The sequence below is a fragment of the Saccostrea cucullata genome, unplaced genomic scaffold (genome assembly GCF_032062105.1).
Source record: "Saccostrea cucullata isolate Sc308-1 unplaced genomic scaffold, CSIRO_AGI_Scuc_v1 ctg13742, whole genome shotgun sequence".
Lineage (NCBI taxonomy): Eukaryota > Metazoa > Mollusca > Bivalvia > Ostreida > Ostreidae > Saccostrea > Saccostrea cuccullata.
In genome coordinates this window covers 1-16431 of record NW_026919867.1, presented here as the reverse complement: position 1 = coordinate 16431, position 16431 = coordinate 1, and the positions used below count along the sequence as shown (strand labels likewise).

Below are 16431 nucleotides of genomic sequence, written 5' to 3'. Positions count from 1 at the left end.
CTTGACCTTGACCTTCACAATTACCTTATTTTTAAAAAAAAAATCAACTTCAGTGATAATTTCTAAATAAATGACATATGATAGGATGTTCATATTAGACACAATGTGACATAAAAAATGACATCTCATCCACAAAGACACCGAAAGCGGGGGACCACAATTCTTTGAATTTGCTTGTTCTATATATTCTCTTGCATCATTTACCTTATCTTGAACTGGCGTTCAGGCTAACAAATTATTGATTCAAATTTGAACTTGGCGAATCTTGACCAAGATTTCTGGAGAATTCTAATATGTGCAAAATTTGAAGACTATAAGGAGACAGGAATGTCGTTGAATTTTCAATACATTAATAGTTTATACATACTACTTTCAATTAAAAGAGTTAAATAAAAGGTTAATAAATGCTTCAAGAAAAATGAAAGTAGGACATTTTCCTACGCCGTAATATTGGTTATCCACTAAGTTACTTTCTTAATGATCACAGATTCTACACAAAAGTAGTCTGAAGTTGAAATTTGTAGGATGGTGGAGATTCATGACAATATTTATGTAGTTTTCGAAGATAAAGTCTTCCAACAGGTTATAAGAATCCCGACATTATTTTTGTTTCTTTATTAGCTGACATGTTTTATATTCCTCTGAAACAAAATTTATTCAAAAACTTCTACAAAAAAGAAAAAAATGCAGTGGCCTTCATCTATACAATTAGATATATAGAAGATGCATTATCATTTAACAATACCTACTTTCATTCATAAGACTGTCAGTTCGATATATCCAAGTGAACTTGAAATTAAAGACATCACAGAGTCTGCAATATGAAATATATACAAATATGGACTCAATTTAAGTTCAATATGTCCATAAATGACCCAGGATACAAAATTGACCAAGATACATGTAGTATATCGCCGACCGCTAAAATATCAGAGGTGGGATAGGCGCCATGTATCTAAGGTCAAAATTTATTAGGCCTAGTACAATGCATATCTTTTTAATGTTTACAGAGATATTGATACTTCATGTTTCTGAGTCCATATTTATTATATTATATAAATAATAATTTCCCAAACTTATTAGTGCAATGTATATGATCCTATTATTTACAGAGATAGTATTATCCATAAATAAGATGAATGTAAATGTTTCAGAATTCAATGAATATTGACTCAATTGTTTCGGCAATAAATTGTATTTAATAATGACAAGATCATCTATATCCGACCACAGAACTTACGAAGAATCGCTTCGACACTTGCAGACGAAATGCACTGACAAAATATGAATACCTATGTCTTCTAAGAATAGATACAATCTTACATGGCATGCTTGTCTATATTTTACCTTAGTATCCGAAATTGTTAAACAGCGTCAAAACTCTGCTCGCCGAGTGGATCGAACCAACTGAGATATATAAACTCCGTATGCAGGTGATGAAGGTATATTGCTGCATCAATAAGGGAAGTTAGAAAAGTCATCACGTTTATCATAGAGCTTGACGAAGATGACGATAGAAAAATCATCTCGTTTATCATAGAGATTGGTTGTTAGATTACCATTAACCTATTTTTGTCAGGTTTTATGGTATGTTTTATCTCAAGCTCACCAGCATTAAAGTTTATCGTATCCATAAAAGAATGACAAATTGAACATTGTTAATGGTACAGCTGACACCGTCGTCGACTATATCCAACAAAAGACCGCTTTCAGGGAACACAGCCAGTGTTTTCTTCTTTTCAACTTAAGAATTTGTACAATTCTGCTTTTTATGAATACAAAAATAGGTCAGTTAATAACATAATTACAAGCATAATTTGTGTTTATGGGTAATTCCAATATATTGTATATTTTATATATGAACAGAAGTGTAATCGTAATCTGCAATACTTTTTTATGGGAATAAATCAAAGATTGTTTAACTATTCAGGGGCTTATATGCCGCATTTTTTCACGTGGCAAGATATTGACAAACAAGTTCATGAAACAAGATTTTTTCATCAACATTTCCCTTCCCAGTCATCATTTAATAATTCTCACAGGAAACATTTAATTTACCTTGTCTTAAAAAAACCTTTTATTTATCATTAAATAAATCTGTAAATTACATTTATCAAATTTCATTGTAAGGGTACTGAATTCTCGATAAATTTTTCTGTTATATATAGACCATAAAAACAAGGGACACGACAAAGTGTGAAAACCGGTCTATGGAAAAGGAAAAATGAAAGTCTAAAATCGCCGACATTTCCCAACCCTGTTATAGTGTTTAGATGTCCGTGCCGATTGTTACTGTGCTTCAAAATTTGTATTGTTTAATGGTATTTAAGCATTAAACATTTTTGGTATTTCCAATACTTTATATAACTACTGTACGAAATTTTAAGGGCTTACTTACAACATTAAATTGTATGACAATAAATTGAGATTATTAATTTTCAACTTTTACTCGTAAACTGTTATTTGTGTTGTAACAAGATCCCTTGCTTAGTTTTGGATTAATAGAGTCGTTTTCTAAAATGCTTCTTTTTATTCATTTTAGTCCACTCAAGAGCATGCTCCAAATTCGATCAGTTTTTTAACCGCTGCTGGCTACTCACGCATAAGTTGATGTTGCAGATATTTCAACATCTTCGTTTAAAGTCAGCAATTCGAAAATTCTCTGGTCGTTGTCATGACCTTGAAAGCAAATATAACATCACTGGGTCGTATTTTGTCTGACTTGTTTTATACCAATGGTTAGGGCTTTGTATTTATACTGATTTGGACTAAGGAATGTTCAGTCTTCCTGGTCAATACACAGGGCTTTCGGTGGATGTGACACGTCAACAGGGGGTGCTTACTCCTCTTAGGCCCCTGATCCAAACTCCAGAGTTTCCCGGAGTCCGTGTCTATTTACATAATTACATGTTGAATTGGAAATTTTTGATTTTATAAAGAAATCCGGACCGCTATGAAATACTTCACCCTATAATTGGGTGAAGTGCGATTTACATAATTGAACGAAAGTAATTATGCTAATTAATTACGATAATCAGTAAATCGTACATTGTTTCATTCTCTCAAAATGGCGTAACTTTACTTAATAAAAAATGAGTAATCAAAGAAAAATAATAAAGCAGGGATATTTAAACATATGAATTATGATCCATTATAAATTTTGAAATATTTAAGGATTTTTTACCGGAAAAAAATTAAGCAAAAGCGTAAACAATAAATAGTTTTCTGGGTTGTCCGAGAGTTGTCGACGCAAATTAACTGTAGAGTTAACACTAAATTGAGAGAATAATCTTGTTTAGTATCATAGGAATTGGGTCTAGTTTACGTTCATTCTGGTGAAGTCATTCAGTTTGTTAATGCCATTAGGGCGGATGACTTCAATCACCAGAACTTTTCTTTGCTTTTTCTCTGAGCATCTGTCCATCTTGGGTTATGGTCAATCACCACTACTGTCATGTCCTCCCATTTGTAACCCTCAAGGTTGAAATGTTCCCCAACGGGTTCATTGAGTTTTTTTGTCCTAATGGTGTAACACGGTTATTGACTCTCCTGCGGAAATCTCCTGTTTCACCAATACTGTTTGGAGCAAACTTTGCAACTGATGAGATAAATGCAGTTGTCAGTCTGACAGGACAAATTCCCTAGTATTTTGTAGCTGCGGCCTGTAATCAGGGCTGTTAAAACTATCTGTGTCAGTGCTGTGCTTACAAAGAAGACATCTTCTGTCAGAGCAAGTTTTAAAGCCCCCGTTAGGTAATGGGTTGTCCAGTCTGGTTCTTACTACCATGTCCTTTAGGTTCCTTGGGCGTCTGTATGCAGCCAGTGGGGGTTCCTTAAAGACCTCTGCCATTCGTTTGTTTGAATGGAGAATTGGAAGGTTCTTTTGAAGGATACCGCTAAGGTTCTTAAGGACGGGATGGTATGTGGTTACCAGAGGGACCCTGCCGCTTCCAATTCTCCATTCAAACAAACGAATGGCAGAGGTCTTTAAGGAACCCCCACTGGCTGCATACAGACGCCCAAGGAACCTAAAGGACATGGTAGTAAGAACCAGACTGGACAACCCATTACCTAACGGGGGCTTTAAAACTTGCTCTGACAGAAGATGTCTTCTTTGTAAGCACAGCACTGACACAGATAGTTTTAACAGCCCTGTTACAGGCCGCAGCTACAAAATACTAGGGAATTTGTCCTGTCAGACTGACAACTGCATTTATCTCATCAGTTGCAAAGTTTGCTCCAAACAGTATATTGGTGAAACAGGAGATCTCCGCAGGAGAGTCAATAACCACCGCTCGACCATTAGGACAAAAAAACTCAATGAACCCGTTGGGGAACATTTCAACCTTGAGGGTCACAAATGGGAGGACATGACAGTAGTGGTGATTGACCATAACCCAAGATGGACAGATGCTCAGAGAAAAAGCAAAGAAAAGTTCTGGATGCACAGATTGAAGTCATTCCGCCCTAATGGCATTAACAAACTGAATGACTTCACCAGAATGAACGTAAACTAGACCCAATTCCTGATGATACTAAACAAGATTATTCTCTCAATTTAGTGTTAACTCTACAGTTAATTTGCGTCGACAACTCTCGGACAACCCAGAAAACTATTTATTGTTTACGCTTTTGCTTAATTTTTTTCCCGGTAAAAAATCCTTAAATATTTCAAAATTTATAATGGATCATAATTCATATGTTTAAATATCCCTGCTTTATTATTTTTCTTTGATTACTAGTATTCTTTATTAAGTAAAGTTACGCCATTTTGAGAGAATGAAACAATGTACGATTTACTGATTATCGTAATTAATTAGCATAATTAATTCGTTCAATTATGTAAATCGCACTTCACCCAATTATACCCGATAGACCGGACGCATTTCATAGCGGTCCGGATTTCTTTCTTTATAAGTGTTCTTAAAAATTTCCAATTCAACATGTAATTATGTAAATATCTAGTGTTTAGTAGTTTAGTAGTAGTGCTAGTTGTTTTTGTTTCTCTTTTTCCTTTGTTTCTATGACTTTTTAGCTTTTTTCTTTGTCCTGAGGAAGGGACAGGGCGTCCCGAAAATTTGACAATTTTTATTGTTCGTGTCGTTGGTCATTTTAGTGCTTTATATATATATATATATATATATATATATATATATATATATATATATATATATATATATATATATATCACTGTCTACCTTAATACATTTAATGAGTAAAATCACTTATGAGTTATATACTCATCAATTGAAAATAGAACTTAGTGAAATATATCATCATTAATTTATCATGTTAATCATAATTTTAAGTTAAGTTATTGAAAAGTTTGGAAAATAAACAAGATATTTTGGATTGGATAAACAATTAGCAGTATGTATTTTTATGAAAGAAATATTGTAAAGAAGGCTTTAATACTCTCAAATTTGTAGGTTTGCAAGAGATTTATTGTATCTTCATAAAAATAATTAATAATAGTATTCTACTCGAACAGTAGAATTGCAAGTATCAATTTTAAAAAGAAATGCAATACAGAGAGGTATATTCGTTAAATTAAGCTTTTGACATGTTCCCTCACATGTAAAGTCCGCAGTCCGTAGTACGTTGTCAGGTGTACGTGATTCCGAAAATGTTCAATAGGAGCAGAACAAACACGCAGACCTCTAAAATATCAGAGGTGGGATCAGGCGCCATGGAGGAGTGAGCATCCCCTACCGACCGGTCACACCCGCCGTGTGCTCCTTGTCATGATCGGGAAATGACGGGAAAATCCATCGTCAATTCATCGTATAAATAAAGGACTAACAATTAGTATGAAAAATGTCAGTCAGCATTTGACTCAATGATAAATTGTATTTTCTGACAAGGTCATTATATCGACCATAGAACTTACGAAATATTGACTTTAAAACGAGACTGCTGATATTCTTATTTCAACTTGTTTGTCAATAATTTACCTCGTATCAGAAATTGTTCATAAGTAGAGCATGCTCTTGGGTATCGAATCAACTGAGATACATAAACTCCGTATGCAAGTGATAAAGGCATATTGCTGCATAAATAAGGGAAGTTGACGTTTGTAAAATTAAAGTCAATTCGTTTATCATAGAGCTTGGTTGTTAGATTACCATTAACCTATTTTTGTCAGGTTCTATGGTATGTTTTATCTCAAGCTCACCAGGATACATGTTTATCGTATCGACAAAAGAATGAAAATTACTATTGTTAATGGAGAATACGTCGTCGATATATCTAAATGTCGAGTTGAGGGCCCCAGCCAGTGTTTTTCTTCTTTTCACGCATAAGAATTTGTACAAATTCTGCTTCATATGAATACAAAAATAGGTCTGCTAATAACGATGCGCAACTGGTACCCATGGGAATTCCAATATATTGTATATTTTACCAGAGAAAAGAAGTTAATCGTAATCTAACAATAGAGTTTTATGATAAACGATATGACTTTAACTATTCAGTCTATATATGAGCATTTTTTCACGTGGCAAGATATTGACAAACAAGTTCATGAAACAAGAATACCATCAATCTCCTTTAAAGTCATCATTTCGTAGATTCTATGGACGATACAATGACCTTGTCAGAAAAAAACCAATCTATCATTAAATCAAATGCTGACTTACATTTATCATATTTATTGTAAGGGTACTGAATTGTCGATGGATTTTTCTGTTATTTCCCCATAATGACAAGGAGCACACGACGGGTGTGACCGGTCAGTAGGGGTAGCTCACTCTTCGATGACACTTGATCCCATCCTGATGGTTTAGATGTCCGTGATTGCTGTGCTTCAAAATTTGTATTGTTTAATGGACTTAAGCTTGAATACTGTTCGGTATTTCCATATATTTCATTAACTACAGACGATAAGGGCTTACTTACAACTAAATTGTATGACAAACGAGATTATTAATTTTCAACTTTTACTCGTAAACTGTTATTTGTGTTGTAACATTCCGCTATCACCTGAATATAGCGTTTACATATACATCTCTCAAATTATTCAATACTCAAGAGCATGCTCCAAATTCGATCAGTTTTTTAACCGCTGCTGGCTACTCACGCATAAGTTGATGTTGCAGATATTTAAACATCTTCGTTTAAAGTCAGCAATTCGAAAATTCTCTGGTCGTTGTCATGACCTTGAAAGCAAATATAACATCACTGGGTCGTAATTTATCTGACTTGTTTTATACCAATGGTTAGGGCTTTGTATTTATACTGATTTGGACTAAGGAATGTTCAGTCTTCCTGGTCAATACATAGGGCTTTCGGTGGATGTGACCGGTCAACGGGGGGTGCTTACTCCTCTTAGGCCCCTGATCCAAACTCCAGAGTTTCCCGGAGTCCGTGTCTATGCCCTCTTCACATTGTTGTACTGTTTGTGATTTTGAAAAGATCGATCTCTGGTCGTTATCTTCACCCTTTTCTTGCAGACATTGCATGAGAACGAAAGTAAAAAGCTTATAAACAGTCTCATCAATCCCACGTTCTTCTAGAGATCTGTATTTTAAAAGTTATCAAAAATGAGTATTATTGTGAACGTAATAATCGTAATATTAAGTTTTGTGTTCAAAATAACGACTCAAGGTTTTTAAACTGAATGGTGATATCTTTTCGACAAATTTAGATAAAATATAGGGAAATAAAATGAGAAGATTTGGATCTGGGGTGCGACACAATGTATATATAGTCGAAAAAAAATTTGAACAATTAATTCCATGTAATATTTTTTTTCTTAAATTTTGAAAATGATAAAAATTACAGTTTATCACTTCCGTGTCCATGGCTAGGAGCTTTGTCTAGTACTTTATAAAATCTGTGATGTTCCTTATAGGTCGATAATTATTGTCCAGGATAGATACGGCCTGCACACTTCTATCTCCTTTACAGTAAGCTAAAGTCTTCAGATAGAACTATTCTAAAGACTCACAGAAGCATGCTGCGTGTTTTGATCTTTCTCTCTGTTGCATATGTTGCTAGATGCAGATTTGGTGCCGTGCCCCGTCATGGGAGGGCACTTAGGGGCATAGCCAACTCGGAGTCGTGTCTTCGAGGGAGCACCAAATTCTAATTTCATCCAGGTTCGTATATCAGCATCCGAAAACAAGGCACACTAACACTCTAGTCATACAGTTCTTGTTGGATTCTTTCCCATTTTAAAAGTTTCAATTGATAAAAGTATTTTTTCTGGTTAGAACATCTTCGGATGACTCGTTAAGCTGTTAAGATTCAAACAAATTCCGACAAGAGCACAAGGCACACAAATAATGACTTTTGTCTAAAATTAACTTTCTATAAAATCCATTTGCAGCACGGTCAATTTTTGGTGATACTAACAACCTCAGCTATCTTTCTGTCTAAATTGTTTAATAATGGACATTTTCAGAGCTCGGTAAATATAGCTTATGACGCTATCAACCAGAGGGTAGCTGCAACGCAATATGTGGATGTCGATGGATACCCACTTAATGTAAAAATCATATGGATTATAAAAAACTGTATTACTACCAGAGGTACATATACATGTAATTAAAAGACATTTAGGGTATCGGAGAGCAAATTTTCTGCACGTGTAATTTATCTAACATGATCGTTAAATTACATATGAAGCATCCAAATATGAAACAGATGATGTGGCAAACCCTGTGGTATCTTTTATTTCAATTTCCTTTATAAATCCAGTCGACATAGAAATTGAAATAGCTAATACTAGTATTATTTAATTGATAAAACGTCGTCGATATATCTGAATGGCCACAATAAGTGTTTTCTTCTTCTCGCGTAGAGGTTTTTGAATGAAATCTGCTTCATAAGAATATTAAAATAGATAGGTTTATATAGCAACATAATTATTATATCGTGAGGATCAGTTCGATAAAGTGTAGAAAAGTCCTTCTGTTTGATGATGTAAACTTTTCCGACCAAAGATTTGAAAAAAAAAATGTTATAAGATTTCATGCCTTGCATACATTACATACATGTATAACACATTTTCTCATAGGCATATCATGTTTAAACTACTTAGATTTAGGCAACTTTCAAATTTGAAATTTAACTCGACAAATTTATTTCTAATTTTCATAATGATGTAGTGTCAGATATTTTGATTGATTCCATTCTATTAAAGTTGTACAAATTGACTTTGTGTCATCATCTTCCCTTACTAGCAAATAACAATATACTACAGTACCCTTGTTCCTGCATATTGGGAATGTATCCCAGTATAAGTTGATTCGATACACGAGAAATGCTCTATGTACTTTACAATTAATAAAATTATGCAAACGATTGACAAACAAGTTGGTGAATCAAGCAATAATTTTCCTTTGAAGTCATTATTTCGCAAGTCCTATGACTGTAACAATGACCTTAACATCAAGTTCAACCTATCATTAAGTTCAATGCTGACTGATACCAATTGTTAGTCCATTTTAACACTCTGCATTGTCAATGGATTTTCCCAATTACCGATTATGACAAGAAGCACACAACGAATGTGACCGGTCGACAGGGTATATACTTCTACACATGGCACCTGATCCCAAATTTGATATATTAGAGATTCGGATTTGTTGTGCGCCCGATTTTTATTCAATTCAATGGAGTTTGTAAACTGTTCATTACCATCTTTACATTTTATCTGCTGTTATTCGAGGCAGTGGATTCCATTTGTGAATGAGTAGGTTTGTTTCAAAGGTTTTGTGTATAACTTTCATTGTATTATCATATTCATGTTTACAGGGTGTACAATACTCAATTAATGGTACGACGTGTGTACGAACCACTCTACCACCATTCCAAGAAAACTGCATCCCAGGTATGTCACATGTCAAGACCTTTCCTCAATGTAATGAAATCATCATGGACTTAAGAATGTTTGACCCCTCAAAAATGTTTAATTTTATGCTTTTGAACCTGAACAAACAGGGGTTTCATATTTGTACTCATGAACATGCCCTTCTGGTCAATTTCAAGCTTTATATAACTTTAATGGACATCTTTTTGTCTAAATAATTATTTCTGCCCCAAGGAAACAAAAGGAATTAGAAACCTATAGCATGTAAGGGTGGAATTCTGACCATAATTTTCTCAGCTTTTGATTAACCAAAATATATTAAGAATGTGCGACAGCACTGTATTCTTAACAATTTTGATATTTGTCATATTTTTCCTATGGGGTATTTTAGAGTAAGATATATTACTTTTTGTAGGCCATTTCGATTATGTGATTACCCTTTTTTAAAAATTGATCATTTTCCTTCTCTCCATTACAAATAAGTTGGTGAGACATAAACACAGTAGTGGAATTCAACCTTCCTATACTATAACTTATTGCTAGGCTTTTGTTGCAAAAGAGACAGTGTTCTGATATTTTTAAAATGTATATTTCCTGTGATTAGACTTTTCTGAATGAAATATGAATTTTGATCTTAAAGCCCTGACCAAGTAGATTGTAACATAGACAGTAAAAAAATCAGGCAAGGTTACATTGTTGCACCTGTTTGTACAGGTCTGAAATTCAATGAGGGCACAGTGTTCTAAATTCACAAAAAATACAATTTTTTTTAATAAACTCCAAAGTGCTATTTGTACTCGTTGCAGAATCAAGTGTACAAATATAGTACGGATTTGCAATTCCGTGCAAAGCTACATTCTTCTTTATATCAAACGGATACAACGTACCGTATATAGCAGAAAAGTAATTTCATTGGATGATGTTGACTTTTGAAAAATTTCCTGTATGTACTTCAAAAGTGCAAAACTTTATAGTATATTGTATATGACATGTCATATCAACTTCCAACCAATAAGACCCAGAAAACAAGGTACCCCAATATGTTGTGCTCAAGCTTCTACTTTCATCACTGATACAGATAACGCTCAGGAGACCCAGACCACCATCGGTGCCGGTGGTAAGACTTTGTCCCTGAAGAGTTACGTCATGGTGGTAGGAAACCTGACCGTCACTTCCTCTGTGACGGAAGCCGGGTGTATTCCTGTCTCAGAGAGCATTGTGGGACACTCCCCAGGACGTAAGTTTCAGAACATTCAAAACGCACACTTTTCTAAATTTCAAAAGCAAATAAAATTTAAAAGTGTTTGTGATCATACTATTAAATGGCTATTACTTAAATACATTGTTATGCAATGTCACATATTTTTAAGAACAATTAAATATACTCACTTGTTTGAAATGGGCAGGTAAACATGGGAATTTTATTGAAATTTTGACACTATTTTTTTGCTTTTCAATTTTTGTTTACTTTTTTTTCTGAGAAAAATCCATCAGCTAGAAATCTTTATAAAATTGTACAATATAAATCACTTGTTGTGCTAGAACTTTATTTTTGCTTAATTTTCCTCTCATGAAGTCATTATTTCGCAATACCTATGATTTACAATGACAAAACAAAATCAAAAGTCATGAAAACTGTGTTTTGATTATTAAAAGAATAAAATGCCTCACAAAACAGTGCAAAATTATTCATTCTTTGCCTGTCTATAGTATTTCCCTATTGACTTTACCATGTCCTTATACTTCTTCAGAATAATTTGAACTGACATATTTCTTTGCCTATTTTACAGAGTATATCCATATGACTACTGGTTACAGTGGCATTGTCCCTGGAATTTCAGATCCTTCAATTTTCACGCCACCCTTTATCTGTATGGCTGGTCCCATTTATCCTGCAGTAAGTCCCATCTCTAAAATCAGAAACTTACTAAACAAATAATGTTTTAAAAGTTTGAACAGTTCAGTTATCTTCCTTCTCTCCAATTTTTCCACCATCATTTAAAAGACAAATCTACAAATAAAGTTTTTAGTTGTTTATTGAACAATTCAGTTCTTCATAAATCACTGTGAAGTGTTTGTTTTATTTTTCAGGATGTTTCTATGAGGAAAAGAGTTTCATTCCTACATCCATTTTAAAATATTTGTTTAGCTTCTGTACAATTTATCATTCATTAAATTTTATATTCTAATAAAAAATTCTCATATTTTCTAAAAATTACCTGAATTATCTATAAATGCACATCTAACAAATATTGTGATAACAATCTAACAAAAGCATATTAAAATGCATATTCATTACCTTGTTACATCTTTTTTTTTTAAAATTCAATGAGGGCACAGTGTCTAAATTCACAATTAAAAATCTAACTGCAAAATGCATTCAATGGAAGGCAAACAACTGAAATGTCATATATCATAAGGAGATTCAAACCCTGTTGTGCTAGTTATTTCATCACTAGTCACCTTAAAGCCCATAACCATCGCTCACCTGAGCACCAAGGGTAGGACTAGTATAAAATGGCTTTTTATTGTAAAGTTTAAATCCATTCCCATGACCAATCATGGATTTGCTATTTTTTAGAAAATGATTGATTTTTAAAGAATATATATTTTTAAAGTGTTTTTCATGTTGTTAAATGACCATTCTTACACCACCGGGGGTAGCAATGTCATTTAGGAATCTACACTACCTGAACATGTTTCCATATAAATATGATGAATAATGGCTTTGTCATTCTATGAAAAAGATTTTTAAAGAATTTTCCTATATTGTATATCTATAGAAAAATCCTTGGTCGGCCATTTTGGCCCCGCCCTATAAATCATTTGTTGCATTTAATCTCACTATCCTGTAGCATGCTTCCATATATAAACAAAACAAAATCAAAAGTCATGAATTACTGTGTTTTGATTCTTAAAAGAAGAAAATGCCTCAAAGAACATATATTATTCATTCTTTGTCGGTCATCCCTATTGACTGGGGTGATTTGAACAAACTTTGAACTGACATATTTCTTTGCCTATTGAGCATGCTTCCATATAAATATGATGAATTAGCTTTGTCATTCTGAGAAGAAGATTTTTAAAGAATTTTCCTATATATTTCTATGTAAAACTTTGGTCGGCCATTTATCCCCGCAGTAAGTCCCCTCTAAAATCATGAAACTTACTAAACAAAATTGAATCTAAAAGTTTGAACAGTTCATATAAATATGATATTGGCTTTGTCACCTTAAAAGAGATTTTTAAAGAATTTTCTTATATCTTTCTATGTAAAACATTGGTCAGCCATTTTTCAGGATGTTTCTATGACACTACATCCATTTTAAAATATTTGTTTCCCCTTAAGTTTATCTTTCCTGGCACAGTTTATATTCTAATAAAAGATTCTTACATTACTCATAAATTCTTCAAATACCTGAATTAACTAAAAATGAACAAATGTTGTGATAAAAAGCATAAATGCATATGAGGATATATATTTTTAAATTAGTTGACATTGGCTGCCTCGGTTCTTGAGAAATCATTTGACAATGAACAAAAATTCAACATGACAAAAATACTGAACATGAACACATAACACTGTGGAACTAGCAACAAAATGTGACATAAACTTTAAAATTGTTCGGCTCAGGTGAGCTAAAAAACACTACTGACACTATCTACCCTATCTATTTAAAAAGTAAATTAATCGATCAAATATGAGTCAATCATATCCAAAAATTCAACAACAAAAATAAACATAACAAACTAGAATTTAAAATTGTTTCCAAAAACCTTTACCTCTAAAATCAATCATCAATTGCAATTAAGATCCAAAGTTTAAAAAATGTACGATTAAAAAAAAACAACATATTGCTATATTCCACTAGGAAATATAATAAAGATAAAACAACATGGATTTACATATAAAAAGAAAAAACTATACATGTACATAAATTAAGCTGATAATTACATCAAAAATGTCGTTACAGACACCAAGTGAACACAGTTAAGGTGGTTTACAATTAATTTCACTGAGCAATAACAGCACTTTATAATAACGCCTCTAGTACCATGAAAAAAATGTCAATTATGTAAAATGTACAATCTCTTTACCTCAAAGGTGAAGGTCCATTATTTTGATTGTTTATTTTCTCCCATGATCTAAAGGAAATCAAGGTTTCACTAAAAAAATTTAAAGACACCAATATTATGATTATCACAGATTCCACTATTTTTGCATTGGTAAATCTTATTCTGTGAAAAACTCTATTCACAGATCTTTTTTCAAGTTTGTGTATAGCTCCATATGAGGTTAATTTTTCTCCCTTTTCTTTGGTTTGTGTGGTATACCATGCACCCTGAATCTGTATAGGCATGTATACAATGGATTTCCATGGTTACTTAAAATACTCAGTTGAACAAACTTGTAGACACCAACATTAGGCTTCTGAAATGTTAAAAAAGAACCAAAATTCAAAAGAATGAATTGAAACTCTCTGGCAGCTCAAAGAATTGTTTCATTTTAAAGTAAGGTTGAATACAAATGAACTGGTTCTATATGTTTTAAAGATACTCTGATATCGCAAGTGAACTGCTATATTAAGAGTGAACTATTCCCAATATTATCAATAATTTTAAGTCCCTTGTGAACTACTTTCTGATATTACTTGTACTAGATACTGTGATATCACTAGTGAATTACTTCTTGATATTACTTGTACTCAATACTTTGATATCAATAGTGAACTACTTCCTGACACTACTTGTACTAGATACTGTGATATCACTATTGACCTACTTCCTGATATTACCTGTGATATCAATAGTGAACTATTTCCTGATATTACCTGTGATTTCAATAATGACCTACTTTTCCTGATATTACCTGTGACACACTAGTGACATATTTTCATATATTACCTGTACTTTGAACGTCTGTAGAGGGGGTCCCCTATCTGTATAGGTGAAGTTTCCTAAACGCTCTCCTACTTTGTCATTTTCATTGTTCAGGCCCTAAAGTGAAAATAGCATTATATTTTACTTTATTTATATTAAGTTACTTTGAGCAGAATCAAAAGTATTTCGATAGCTTAAACATGGACATTTATGTTTGGGGTGATTCACACTTAAAACAAGATAAGAGAAAGCATCAATATCTCCACAGTTAAACAATATTTATTCAGTTTTAACATAATACAATATTTACATTTGCTGTGTTTTTCTAGTAAGCCAACTGTGAAACTGATTTGAAAACCATTTTAGTGTATACTCATGCATAGAAATATACACGGAGAAATGTGCGCTAACGTGACGTCACAATGAAGCAACAGAGACATTAGAAAAATGCAACAAAAATAGGGCAGCGAGAAATTCAAATATTGAGTTTATTATTGGTGCTTAAAATATGGAAAATGTAAATATAAGGAATGTTTTTAAGTCTGTTGTGAATTATTAGTGTGTGAATCACACAGACTTGCACGTAGGCATATTTTTCATAAAGCGCTTGCACACTTAATGAAATTTGCCTATTATATATAACAAAACTTCACATTCCTTAACCTGTTATTGAAGAAATAATAAAGCATGATATTCTTGTTCCCATCAGCATAATTAACATGCATAAATATTTCTACAAAAACTCTTCTATTAGTTTTCAGGCTACAGTCAGAAAATATATCCTGTTTACTTACAATGACTGTAAAGTCTTTGGGGGCACTATCAATTTTTCCCTCGGGGGCCAGGGACTTGGGGATGTGCTCCAGGGTGAAGGCTGTGGGGGTGATGTTGTCTGATAACTCAATCACAAGGTGGCCCTTATCACCCTGAAAGGCCCAGCAGGACCCAGGCTGTGTTTCTGGCTGTAAACAGATGCCAGGGCATTAATAGGATCATGTTCTACACAATTCAAAAACATGGCAGGGTGTAGAACATATTTTATACAAATAAAATGTGTATTTATAAATTCTAGGTAATTATAAACATACTACTACAAGATACTCAAAATATAATCCTGACATCTATTAAATATGACAACAATCTGTGTTTCTCACAATTGGCAAACAATAATCCAGTGGGCAATAGTTAATTAAATGCTGAACTGAAATATATATGCTTAACTATCTCCACATATTTAAATCCCCAGAATGATAACATCATGCATCAACATAAATCAGTTTACTGAATCCTAGGAACACATGAATTACCCACAAAATGACATCCCTATGAACCAGCATATGGTTACCCAAGAAGGCATGAACATTTTCCCTATAAATTAGAACTCCACAGTCTTTTAACTGCTTTGACTACAGATGAAGTTGCCTGCACTCCTAACTGACGACATACCTGTATGACACTGCGAGGCGAGTTGGAGACGTACCAGAGGGGAATCCCCAGTATACTCAGACGAGCCGTGTTTTTGTGGAATGTCTCGGAACACTTCGTACTGATTATACTACCACCTGTAAGATATATGTGGCTGTTAATGTGTGTCAATATTCATATCATTCATATGATATGCATTTGAAAATGTAACAAACTTCAGTTCTAAAATCAATGTTAAAGAACTAGCTCACATCATTTCTAAAACCAATGTCAAAGGACAAACTATGGTGATATTTATTCAGTAGATTAGT

The 16431-nt window shown here is 33.3% G+C and overlaps 1 long non-coding RNA gene and 1 pseudogene across 1 annotated transcript; one reads left to right on the top strand and one right to left on the bottom strand.

Moving 5' to 3' along the window:
- The first annotated feature begins 7948 nt into the window (after positions 1 to 7948).
- Positions 7949 to 12008, top strand: LOC134239445 (mammalian ependymin-related protein 1-like; annotated as a pseudogene).
- A 1982-nt stretch (positions 12009 to 13990) lies between these two features.
- LOC134239441 (uncharacterized) lies at positions 13991 to 16260 on the bottom strand. The gene is made up of 4 exons (XR_009986227.1): positions 16142 to 16260; positions 15490 to 15657; positions 14720 to 14812; positions 13991 to 14246 (listed from the first exon to the last, which is right to left on the bottom strand). It is a non-coding gene; the product is annotated as an uncharacterized LOC134239441 (long non-coding RNA).
- Positions 16261 to 16431: the final 171 nt, after the last annotated feature.